We start from the raw sequence: 13498 nt of genomic DNA on the forward strand, positions 1-13498 counted from the left end.
ATGTTTTGCCCATGTGAGGTGTGCGGAATCGCCACCTAGTCTTGTGTTTGGAGTGAGCTTGTGTATGTGTGAAGGGTGTGCGGATTCGCCATCCTTTTGTGGTGCCTAAGTACTAAGCCGCTATACCCCCTCCCTCACTCTCTCTCTCTCTCTCTCTCTCACTTGATCTCATTCCCTTTCCTCTTCATCATTACTCCCAAGCATCCATCTCTCTTGGATGAAAACTTTGTTATGGTGGTGTGTTGTTTGCGTCCTAGCCGCTGAAGCTAGGTGGTGCCCCCTGTTTGCTTTACCATAACAGGCTCGAGGCGCTCCATTCGGTCCCCGGCGTTTTAGAGGCCGTCGGGGGTTCGGGGTTCGCTTTGCTCCCGCTAGCGGCAATGGTCCAAAATGGTAAGTACAAGGTGCTCCAAAGCAAAGGTAGCCGGAGCAATTTCGGGTTGCAACATGGATGACATCCTTCCAATTGTCGACGTCAACATAAAAGGCAAGAGGGTTGGAAACACCTACATTGATGGGGGTGCACAAATTTGTGTGATGAGTGAAGCTATGATGCTTCGGCTAGGGTGCGAGGTTGACAGGCCTTCTCCATGCAAGGCAAAGATGGCAAACAACGCAAAAGTAAAATGTGCAGGTGTGGTAAGTGCTGTGAAGATAAAATATTTCAACACTGAGGTAGAAGTAGATGTTTTTGTGATGCCTACTAAGGGGGAGGGCCACCCATTAATCTTGGGGAGGCCATGAAGGAAAAGCAGGACCGGGGCACTGGCCTTCTACGCATGACGGGTAAGAAAGGGGAGACAATCTACTATGACATGAAGACTGGCAAGCAGAAGCAAATGGACCTAGAGACATCAGCAGATAAAACCACTAGTGAGTCTTCCACTTCTGAGGAGGAGACCACATCCACCGACGAAAATAAAAGTTCCATCAATGTGATGGGTATCATCATGAAGGATCTAGAAAGGGTAAACACCACTGGCGACCTGTCACCAGAAAGGCAAAGCAACAAAGAGGAAAGTAAATCACCTGCCCAAGGAGAAAGTAGGCTGAAGGGTATGTTGTCTATGGAATTAACAATTGAGCAGAAAGATAAATTCTTGCAAATGTTGATTTGATTTCCTGACCTTTTCATTGACAACTATGAAAGAATCATAGGTATTACAATAGTGGAACATCATATTAAGCTGAAGGAAGGGGTAAAATGAGTCGTGCAAAAGCTACAACGACTGGGAGTCATACAAGAAAAGGGACTCTTTGCCGAGGTAAGGAAGCTACTAGAAGCAGGGTTCATCTATCATGTAGAAAACTCAGACTGGGTGTCACCCGTAGTAGTGACGCCTTAAAAAAAAGGTAAGTGGAGGGTTTGCATTGACTACAAACCACTAAATGCAGCTACAAAGAGGGACCACTTTCCTCTCCCTTTCTTGGATGAAATTCTGAATGAAGTGGCGGGTTTTGAATGCTACACCGTGTGTGATGGTTATTCTGGGTATTTTCAAATACGCATAGCCTTGGAAGATCAGCTGAAAACCATTCATTACGCCATGGGGTTGTTTTGCATACAAAGTTATCCCATTTGGTCTCACAAATGCACCTGCCACATTCCAATTACACTTTCACATATGTCTTTCAATCGTTCTTTGTAACATCCATAAGAGTGTTCATTGATGATTTTTGTATACATAGCCTCGCATTTCACACTTAGAAAAGGTAACTGAGGGTTTGGCAAGGTTGCAAAGCCTAGGTGGGAAATTAAATGTGGACAAGTGCCACATTGGGGAAAGTAGAGTCATTCTGTTAGGCCATGAAATTTCAGCGAAAGGTATCAATGCCGATCCAAGTAAGGTGTCCACACTCATAGCCCTACCTTCACCAACAACCGCACGTCAACTGGTCTCTTTTTTACAAAAGGTGAGGTACTTGAGTAGATTCATACATCTACTATCACAAATTGTTCTACCACTGCAATAGCTCACTCAAAGATCAACTTTCACCTGGGACGAGGAGAGCGAACATCACTACAACAAGGTAAAGGAGGTCTTAGCCACCCTACCAACTATCTCACCACCTAAGTGGGATGAAAAATTCTATGTCACCTCAAGTATAGGTATGACTCCTTGGGGGCTGTGCTACTCCAAGAAGGATACAACAACACCTTTCATGAGGCCAATTTACTTCTCCAGTCGAATGATGACAGCAGCAGAGAAAGGTTTCACCCATGTGGAACACCTAGTCCTAGCCCTTAGATTTGCAAGTACAAAGTTCAGGTTATATTTTTTGCCTAGGCAATTTGTGATTTTAACCATGGATGAGATGTTTCCCTATGTCGTACAACACATGGATGTTTCTGCTAGGATTACTAAATGGCTAGTTCGTCTGCAAGAATTTGACTACATGGTACAGGTGGAAAGCACGACAAGGGCAAGCTTGGGGGGGCTCATGACCTACCAAAACTTTGAGAAGAAGGTGAAGAAATCAAACGGGGAAGGAATTCAATCACTTTCAAAGCCACCGATGGTAGAAAGAGCACACTCTCTCTACTTTGATGGAGCCTACAAGCGAGCATCCGACAAAGCATCTGCAAGCATAGTGGTCTTTGATGACAAAGGTATCAAGGTATTTTCGCTTGGCCATTTGTTGGAATCACATTCTAACAATGAAGCTGAGTATGCAGCACTAACCAAGGGTTTACTGGTGTGTCTCGCAAGGGGTAAAGCGCCTTAACATATTTGGGGATGCTCTACTTTTGATAAGGCAAGTAAATGGAGTATGGACATGCAAGAATCCTAGCTTGAGGACTCACTTAAGCTGTGTAAAAACCTTGTTGGGTAAGTTTGAAGAAGTTCAATTACACCATATCCCAAGGGCTCAAAACCATGAAGCTGATGTCCTAACCAGCAAAAGACTACAAGAAGTGGTGGTTGGGGTATAAAGCTAAAGCTCCCTCTATTTCAAGGTAGTGACACCTTACCGACATCATGCATTTTTTGGAAATAGGGAAATGTCCACTAGATTTAACAAAAGGACAGAAGCAATGGCTGACGCGGAAGGCCACAAGGTATCGGCTTATCGATGACGGTTTGTATTGTAAGGGTAAGGACCAAATACTCAGGAAGGTCTTTCTCTCTAATGAAATTACGGGGGTAATTGCCAGTTGTCATGATGGTGTTTGTGGTGGTCACTTTGCCCTAGATATAACAAATAGGAAAATCTTGCAGACTGGATTTGTATGGCCTAGCCTCAACCGTGATGTACACCACTAGTGTAAGACATGTAAGTTGTGTCAAAAGGCCGGCACTAGGTCACTCATGCCTGAACCATGGACACCTATTTTTTCATATGGACCATTTGAAAAATGGGGTATAGATGCCATAGGACCATTTCCTAGGGCCAACTCAGGGAAGTTTTACATCATCATGGGAGTCAACTATATGACTAGATGGGTGAAGGCTATAGCCACAACTAGGATCACAGCTGTAGAGGTAGCTAAGTTTTTCTATGAGCACATATGCTGCAGGTTTGGCACACCATTAGAAATCATCTCTCATAGAGGGCCAAGTTTCAGAGTAGACTTGGTAGGAGATTTACTGCAAAAACTTGGCATTACAAGGAGGCACTCCTCACCATATTATCCTCAATGTAATGGCCTAGTTAATAAAGTGAATGAAATGGTTTGTAAAATTATCACCAAGCAGGTTAACAATCATCGTGGAGATTGGGATAAGTATCTACTCCCAGCTTTGTGGGCCTACAGAACCTCATTCCGTACATCTTTGAGGTTCACTCTATATCATTTGGTGTTTGGCAAGGAGGCAATCTTGCCTATTGAGGTGCAACTAGCAAGTCTCAAAGTGATGGAAAGCCAGCTTCAACAGCCCAACATGCATTTGAGAGATCACATCCACGACTTGGAAAGACTACAGCTAGACAGAGATGAAGCAATCAATTATTATGCGGCACAAGCGGAGCACAGATGGCTTAATTTCAACCAGCATCTTCGGCGCAAAGATTTAAAGAAAGGCATGTTGGTGCTCCACTATGACAATCGCTTCAACACACTCAAAGATAAGAAGCTCCTACTCTGATGGGAGGGCCCTTTCATCATCAGGAAAAAGTATGCCAATGGGAGTTACTTGCTTGTGGAAGCTGATGGAAAGCTTCATAAGACCAGAGTAAATGGTTGGAGGCTCAAACCTTATTTTCTTCTATTTGATTAGACTCCACCTATCGACATTCTTGATGAGGATACACCATCAACCTCCACCTCCAACGACAATGATCAAACAAATGAGTTAGAGGCATGAATGCCCCTAACCTTAGGGGGAGGGCTAATGATACCTGGTAAGCCGCACCGCCTTCTAGCCCGCCAGCTTGAGAGTTAAAGTTCTCAGTTTTCGAAACCCAAACCGCAAGAATAAGACACATTCAGGAACATGAGGTAACACAAATAAAAAAACGTTTGTTTTCTCTTATTACTTCCACCACCAATTCCCCCTGCCTTGCTTGCACGCATGCAATAGGCTGCCGCATTTTTCCTTTTAAACCACCATCTCTCTATCTCTTATCGTGATTCTCTACCATCTGGCCAATAAAACAAGCCTACATTGTTCTTTTCCATTGGCGGGCCGCCATGCATGAACCAGAGTCAGTCTCTCTCTTGCATTATTTCTACACACACACCCTTCATATTTGTTTTTTATTTCCTCTCTCTCTTACCTCTGGCTAAACCATACTCCATTGGCGGGCCGCCATACCTCACCCCTCCCTCTTCCGTCTCGTCCACACTCCCTCAATCTCACTCTCCCCTCCCTCTCTCCCCTCTTGTTTTCTTCCCACCGGCGGGCCGCGTTCCCTCTCTCTCTCTCTCTCACTATCTTTCCCCCCCTCTCACTCACACACACTCTCTCTCACTCTCTCTTCCCCTTGGTGTAGGAACCCGCCATTGTTATGGCGGTTAGCCACTAGCGGTGGCTATGATAGTGAGAACTCAACCGACAAACAAGAATGTTAGACGAGGACGGAGCTTGACCCGCAGGTGCATGGAAACAAATAGGTGGGTGTCAAATCACCTACTCGACCTTCTAATGACAATCACTACCAAGGAAATCAAATCTAAGTTCTCAGATACACAAGTGACTGAAATCCGTACTACGAACGAATGCTATCCGAAACATGATCTAGAGTCATCGAATTAGCCTCAAACTCAAAGGGGGGTCTCTACACTAGGTAAGGACAATACCCTATGAATCTACAATACAATCTCAATTTGTAACCACTCCGTGTGGTTAACGCGTATGAAGACAGGCCCACAAATACAGGTGACCGAATCTTGACTCCGATGGTACTAATGTGTAGCTCTACTCGCTGCGGTTCTATAGATATATGGCACGCTCAATTCTGACACATAGGTAGGGAGAAAACTCACATAGAAGCTCGTGGGAGCTCACCTCGTGTAGAAGCCGAATGCGCGCACGCTTGGTATCGGTGCGTAGCTCTCGCCGTTGCTAACACAATGGTGGTGTCGCTTCTCCAATGGTGGCTCCGTAGCTCGCGTAGCAAGAGGATAGACTCTCTCTCTCTCTCTCTCTCTCTCTCTCACTCTCTGTCAGACATAGTCACGGCGCTCAAAAGCTCACCTTGATTAATGATTCAAAATTGTTTTCTTAGGTTTACAAAAATTGGCTCTTATACCTTAGCCTTGGAGGTGTGAAAACATCTCTAATCTAATTACATAAGCAGGTGAAACTAGTTGGGGAATACAAGCTAGAAACTCAATTGAGTTTCCAGCTAATTGAGTTGGGGAATACCGGCTGGAAACTCAATTAGCGGCACTCAATTGAGTCCCGCTAATTACAATGAATCGGATCCATGAAAAAATGAAATGTCGGAAAGACATTTATTACAATAAGTGTTTACAAAAACATGAGCGTGAGCAAAAATGTATAGGTGTGGTCCTCTGCTCAGCACTCCTTCCCCTCCGCCTTCATGTCGTCCCTGACATGACATCCTTGCTTTGTCTTTAGTGAGTCCCGTCGATTTCAGCATCTGAAGATGTGACTCGTATCTCAGGTTTCCAATGGTTAGTGTAGGGACGAATATCTTACTTTCATGAGTAAAGAAACCAGTGTAGAATGACTCCTCAAAGGCCTGCATGTGGAAGCTCGGCATAAACATGATTCTCTGATAAAAGAGGTGTAATAATTTTGGAGATGCCTGCAAGGCTAGATCATACATCATATCTGTCACTGTGTTGGCCGTTGACAACAATGTTGAGCTGGTAGCTTTATCCAGCGCGAACACTTCAATGCAAGAGCCAATAATGTCTGCAAATCTTTTTGAGCATTTGACACGAAAGGTCAGGAGAGCCAGTAAAGAGCTTAATGGTCCCTATTAGGGTTTTCACCATGTAGGCCTTACTTATTCTCTCTCCCACCTTCGGTCTTGGCATCCTGGGGTAATTAAGCCAATTTGGCTTCTTTGCTGTGATTCTGCCATGCTCTTGCCAACTCCTGACTCGTGGCACTGAACAAAATGTTGCATCTTCTCTAACTTCCTTGGGTGCCTCCACCAAATAGAGTAGGTAGGTTGGGTACTTTGTCAACCACCCTTTCCTCCATCTCGGTCCACTATCTTCTTTGATTCCTCCTCTTTTGTGATGTCGCCTTCGTATAGCACGACATACTGCTCCTCTTCTACCCTTTTCTTTGTTTTCGGCACTTCAAAATTTAGTAGAGGAAGGGGAAATGTAGGTTGCATCCGCTGTTCTTGCAGCATCTTATTATCCAATCCTTGAAGTCCGCTAGAGAACAGGAGTCTTCTTTCCCACTCCATGGCCGCCTTTGCACTCTCCTCTATTGCCTGCTCTATCTGCTCGTGCAATCTGTTTTCCTCCTCCTCGGTAGGTCTTGATGTTGTGGTCTCTTCTTGTGGTGGGGTTGGATCTTCACTAGTTGTGGCTTCCCCAGTCTCTGGTAGCTCCACGGCTGCCCCGCCTATTTCTTCTTGCTTAACCTCTGTATCTTTTATCATTTTGTCTTATAGATCTTGGAGCTGCTTTCGGAGGGCCTCATTCTCTGCTCTCAGTGCTTGGTTCTTTGATGTAAGTCATTCATTTGCAGCCAATGAGCCCTCCGCAATGTGCAATCCCTGCACTTGCTCTAGCCGCAATTCTCTTTGCAAGCTCCGGACTTGATCTTCCAGATCGGGGACTATTGCTCCCTCTGGCTCTACTCCTGCTCTGCTAGCTCTTAGTGTGGATCTAAGCTTTAGGATTTTTCTCTCCTGCATCTCTCCATCCTTTCTTGTAGCTCAATGAGCTCATCCTTTGTAGCTTCCAGTTCATCTTCAGTTCTTTCTTTGGCTTCTTGTGCACTGGCCACCTCTCTTGAAGCATCAAAAAGTTGGAGGATTAGTCCATCTCTTTCATGTTCTGCTTCTTCTTTGCTGTCCCTCATTGTCTTTGATCGGGCTTTGATCTGCTGCAATAGTTGATGCACTTTCTGGATATCTCTTTCATCCTCATCTTCAAGCTCATCCTCTGCTTTCTCAGGTACTAACCTCTGCTCTGTCGAATCTATTCTTGGTCCTCCTCTCCGTTTCTTCTTGTGCTAAGGCAATGCCATACACAACCTTGAGGGCCTCTTCTTGAGTATATCCTGTGTCTATTAGAGCATCATATTGCTCTTTCTTCTCTTGAACTGGATCCATTGTCTTCTCCTCTTGCTATATTTTGGGCTTTTCTATCACATCCACCTCAACTTTAGTAGTCGTCTCCTCCACTATCTTTTCCTTTCCTTTAGGACTTGGTTCCTCTACCTTGCCCTTGCCCTTGTCATCTCTTTTTAGTTCAGCTTTAAGATGCTGAACTTCTGCTTCAGTGTATGGCTCTACTGGTTGCTGCTCCAAGATAGCTTTAGATTCTTCATATGCCTTGATATATTGATCGTATTGATCAATATTTGGTCTTGTTGAGCTGGCTCTGACTTTTGTTGGGTCTGGTATCCACTTTTCCTCAAAATCTCCTTTTAAAGCTTGGTCGGCTCTAAACTGTTCAATGAGCCTCTCCATTCTGGCGGCTTTCTGGCTCTTAGTTTGCTTTGGAGCGGGTTTCTTCTTGGTCTTCTTCTTGAGGGGCTCGTCTTCTTCTTCTTCTTCTGGCTCGGAAACAATTTCTAGTTTCCGCCCTGCCCTTGTTGACACTCGCTTTGTGACCTCTGGCTGGTCTTCATCTTCATCTATATCTTTTAGCCATTGGTTTTGCGAGGGAGCCTTTGGTCACCGGTTCCTTGCTCCGATAGCTTCATAAGCTATCTTAGTCAATACTTCGGCTCCTCCAATGTACTTTGGCTTCTCGTTCTGCAAAGCAATTACTTGTTCATGGATGTGCTGAGCATAATTGACTTCCTTCGGGATGTTGCTCTTTATTGCCCAAGTGATTGTTGTGGCAACATCAAGTGGTGGTGTGGTATAATTCTGTGGCCTTTTGCTGCATATGTGTGAAAACTGGTTGTAGAGCCGGCAAAGCTTTGCCGCTCTTGGATCTGCCATGTCTTCATAGGTGGCATTTTGCTTCTTTGGCCCATACACTTCTATGGCTTCCCGTCTTTCTCTAACTGAGCATCCTTTGTTGTGTAGCTTCAGAGAATCTGCAATGAGCTGAGGAGTGATAACCACTTCAACCTTTTTCCCATCCAAGGCTGTGAGTGTAGCCTTTCCGTCTTTCTGTATGGTGGTTGCCAACTCATACACTCTTTGAGTGTCTATTCCTGATGGTCTGGAAGTGAAAAAACTGTGGAAATGTGCCCTTTCTAGGTATCTGCTTATCTCCTCTATTCTGCTGTAGTCCACCAGTTCTTGGGGAATCATTGGGATATCCACTGTTTGTCCCCGTGGGTCTCTGAAAGTACCTTGGTATGTCTTTATCCCCTGTTCTTCTAACACTGCTTCTTCTACCCAAGTCTTTGTGGGATTGAGAGTCTCTGGGGGAATAGAAAATGGCTCGGCTTCTGCTATTGCTTCTTTGAGTGTTGGTCTCTTTCTCTTTGCTGGCTGACGACTTCCCCAAATCCATGGATCCTGTAACTCCAATTTCAGAAGTTAGCGTCTTTTTCAGTACTGAAAGACGAAATTAAGCTTTTAACTATCCAAATGACTTAAAAATTGAAACATAAGCTATTCAAGGCCTAAGGATGCAATGCATGTGGAAAAATGTGCAATTTGGGTGCAAAATCATGCTGGAGACATCATACGCGTATGATGTTTTTTGTGTCAAAATGGCTTGATATTGGTTGTGCTTGTAGCTGATAGTGCATACATCCATTCTATATGCCTAGATTTGAATTTGGGTCCCATTTGGTCAAGTTATGGCTATTTTAGTCCTGCTTAGGCTCTTTGCAAGATATTGAGAGGGGATTGGATTTTGTGATCCAAATTGGATGAAACTTGGTGGTTGGCTCTCAAATGGCATGTAGATCACTTCTGTGTGGTGGTTGCAACTCTGAAATGAAAAAATCAAGTAGGGAGACATCATACGTGTTGTCAAGAAGTAGGCGGTCTTGCCAGGAAGGCACCGAGCCTCTTGTTGTGAGAGTTTGTGAGGAAGCTCAAGGGTTATGAGAAAGAGCTAAGATGTAGATAACATAGCTTCTAGAGCTAAAGAAGAAATGTAGCCAAAGAAGCCGCTCACTTTTCCTTACAAACACACACGTGATGGAGAGAACTCATGAAAGATAGTCAGAACAAAACAAAAATGAAAACATCGAGATTACGATCATATCGTATCATGGGTAGGATAAAAGGGTTAATGGATGAGTTAATGATATTTAATCTTTGTTGTCCAAATAGGCTGCGGATTGCTCTTTGGAACTGTAGCTTTGTGCTTACTACAATGTATATGTTTTGTCTAGCGATTGGGATTAGTTGTCAGTACAAATCCTCTTGATTCATAATAAAATAACCACATTCACATCAAAAGAGAAGTCATAGTCAATAATAGGTAGTATGATGGGATCTGGTGAGAGAAGTATTTTGTTGAGCCTTTCAGGACCAAATAGAAACACTATGCGTTGCTGAAAGTGAATCTTTCGACTAATCCAAATGTTGACCCTAATAGATTGCACTCAATGGAATTGAAAGAAATTACCTCTATGTGGATTATGGTTATTCATCAATGATATACTTAGTATGTTCAAAGATAAAGGTGTGAAAGAAGTGAAAGGAGAAGAAGAAAAGAGTTTCTCTCCCAAACCCTATTGTTGCCCTTAGGCAATAAGGATACTGCGGGGAGAGAAGTACCTGTAGCAAGGAGATTCTAGAGTTTGTGGAAGAGAGTGAGAACCTTAAGAGAGAGAGAGATGCTTGTGGAAGATAAAGATATGGCTACTAACCTTGTGCACATAATTGTTTCCCGCAAGAAGGTTGTACCCATTACATTGACAAGGTTGCTGCTTGAATACCTTCCAATGAAACAATTAGGACACAACAAGAGAGATGTAAGGAGTAAGATAGAATTAGAGATAAATCTAATTGTGGTGGTGGTATTAAAGATAGATAATGAGAGATAGAGATAGAGTTAGAGACAAGTATTGGACTAGATATGCAAATGAAAGTAAAACTAGCAACATATATCTTACATGCGAGCAATCGCCACCACCTTAATGGAGAGAGAAGATGAGGCAAGACTTCAGCCTTTCTTCAAGAGAAAGTGTGGCACTAAGATGAGTGTGTCACTATGGAATTGAGCTATTCTCACTCACTCATAACTTACCCCAATGAAGAGAAGGTTTCCCTTTTTATAGGTGAGGGAGCCATGTTTTACATAATCACTTGATTAGGCTAAAGAGTTAGCCCAAATCAAATGTTCTTTGGATATTTCTTAAAATGGGCAATATTAGGACTCAAAATATCATGAAATTCAGCATCTTTGGTCGTTGAGGCTCCATGTGGGTGCATGATGTATGTGGGCCCCACATAGGCATCTTCTGTGTGGCTCCAACAGAAGGGGTCCCAACTTGTGTGTCTTGTCCTTCAAGGCATCTTTGAGGTCCCAACTTGTGTGTCTTGTCCTTCAAGGCATCTTTGAGGTGTCACATTCACATGCTTGTGTCTTTTATCCTCCAAATATCTTATTTTGTGGAAAAAGACCAAGATTACCTCTTTTCACTTGATTCACCTGTTTACCATCTCTTCTTGCAGTGTAGTTGTGAGAGGATTTTTCACTCTTTTCCCTGTAACTTTTGACCTGTAACTCGGATTGACATGCTTCGAAAGGCAAAATTGGCCTACTAAAAGAGATTGACTTTGTTTTGGCCTTTTCTCCACGCCCTTAGGTCGGGATTTTCAAATTGGGATGGTCCAAGAAGCTTTGGATCTTCCTTTTCATAAAGTCTTCGAGTAGGCCCTTCCCTTTTGTATGTATCCAAGAAGGTATGCATTATTGAAGGGTTATATTATTAAATAAATGTGAAAAGAAGAAAATAATTTATATATGGTAGGGTATAGCTGAGATATTAGAAGAAATATACAAATGCTTTTCCCCCAGACAAAAAGAGACACAATCATTGATACTTCTCTTGCAGTACTTTCTAATAGTAATGTACATTTATATTACTTCAAAGGTAATACTAAGGTATGGTAGAAAGATTTTATTTATGCATATGAGTTATTATATGAAGTATACTTATGCGTCAAAAGTCACAAGATAAATCGTTTAATGTCCGTTCCCATTATATACGTGCCACAACACGACAGTATATGATGTCTTTTTGGGTAAAATTGAACCATTTTGCATTGTAAGCTTGGATTTGGCTTTATATAAGCTTAGACAATGATTTTATGAAATTTGGGTATAGTTTGGACCAAAATTGGCTCTGGAGACATCATACGCGTATGATGTCTTTTGTGTCATTTTTGCATGAGATTGGTTCTGTGGGCTCCTCATATGATAGTAAAGGACTGTGTGTACTCAAATCTTGACTTGAAGTTGAGTATGATGAATTTTGGCAAAATTAGGCTTTAAATAGAGGATTTTCCGCTAATTGGGCTAATGGAGTGATTATCTTGACCAAATGGTACCAAACTTCATATGTGGCATGTATTTGATATATATAATGGATATATGATGAAAAATGATCAATTTTGGCTCTGTATGTGCAAAGTGAGATCATACGTGTATGATGTCTTTTTGGCCAAAATGGTACTTTTTGGTTCCAGATAGCTTGTGCATGTGTTGAACAAGAATCCTACAAAGTTTCATTGAGTTTGGAGCTATTTTGGCAAATTTAGGGCCATAGTCGGTTTTATGCCCTACTTTGTGTCTTTTTAGTTTCCAAGTGGTTTTTCAACTCCAAATCTCATGATACTTTGTACATTTGATGTTGTTAGCATATAGAAAGAGGCTATGCATTCATGTGTTCAAGATGATGTGAAAATCATGCAATGAGACATCATACGCGTATGATGTCTCTTCTTCATAAAAAGTGTTTTTTGTGCAAAGCATGGTTTGTGCTAGTGCCCTAAGCCCTGCTAACTAGTTTTCAACTTTAAAAATTATTAGTTTAGTTAAAAGCCCCCTTTTTAGGCATTTCAGTCTCCGAAGTCGTCTTTTGGTGTTGAAGTTGATTTTCCTCGATCTTTCTCCTTGAGAGTTGCATCCCAAGCTTATTTGAGGTGTTGGGAAGCCGTCAATGTGGTTGAACTCGACTTTGGTTCCTTCTTTTCCACCTTTAGCCATTTGGTTGCCCGAAAGCACATTTTTCATCATTGGTAAGTGAAATGGCTTTCTCTTGGGTTTTGCTTGTATACATGTGTCATTGATGGCTATTTGAAGCTGCTTGTGAAGTTTCATGGCCATTGGTCGTCAATTTTGGCCGTTATGCCAAAATGACACTTTGTGTGTCTACCGCCGAATCGGTTGTTTTGACCCACTTTTGGTGGTCCAAACCTGGAGATACTCTATGGTTGCATTGTCCTTGATGTTGTTAAGCTTATTGTGAAGTTTTGTGTCGTTTCGACAACTTTTTTCTGTTTGCCGCTTGCAGGCTCTATTGACCTAGGGTTTTTTCAGTTGGTCTTTCTCGTACTTTGAGAGTTAGGAACTCATCTTCTACACTAGGGTAAGCCACCTATTGGTTCTTGCATGGTTTGGTTAGGCGGTTGTGCCTCTACCTAGCATTCTACCCATTTTCCCGTCTACTCTTGTTTCTTTGTTTTGGTTAGTTTTCGCGACAAAAGTTAGTGGTAAGCATCAAAAGCTTATGGCAACGAGTCTACCTCTCATATATGGAGTCCTCTGAGCTCTCGTAGCAGTCATAGAAGGCTGTAGAAGGTCGGATGCTCCTGTGTGCTCTTTCCTCTCTCCAAGTGGGTAATAGTGCAAATGAGCTTGTAAGTGAAGTAAAAAATACTTAACTTTGGACTTCCCGTCTCACTTGTTACCAAATTTGACATGTGCTCCTATCTCATCGTGAAATGCACTTTAGGATTTGAAATTTCTCAA

Source organism: Adiantum capillus-veneris, chromosome 11, assembly GCF_014529385.1.
Source record: "Adiantum capillus-veneris isolate H3 chromosome 11, ASM1452938v2, whole genome shotgun sequence".
In the NCBI taxonomy this organism is placed as follows: Eukaryota; Viridiplantae; Streptophyta; class Polypodiopsida; order Polypodiales; family Pteridaceae; genus Adiantum; species Adiantum capillus-veneris.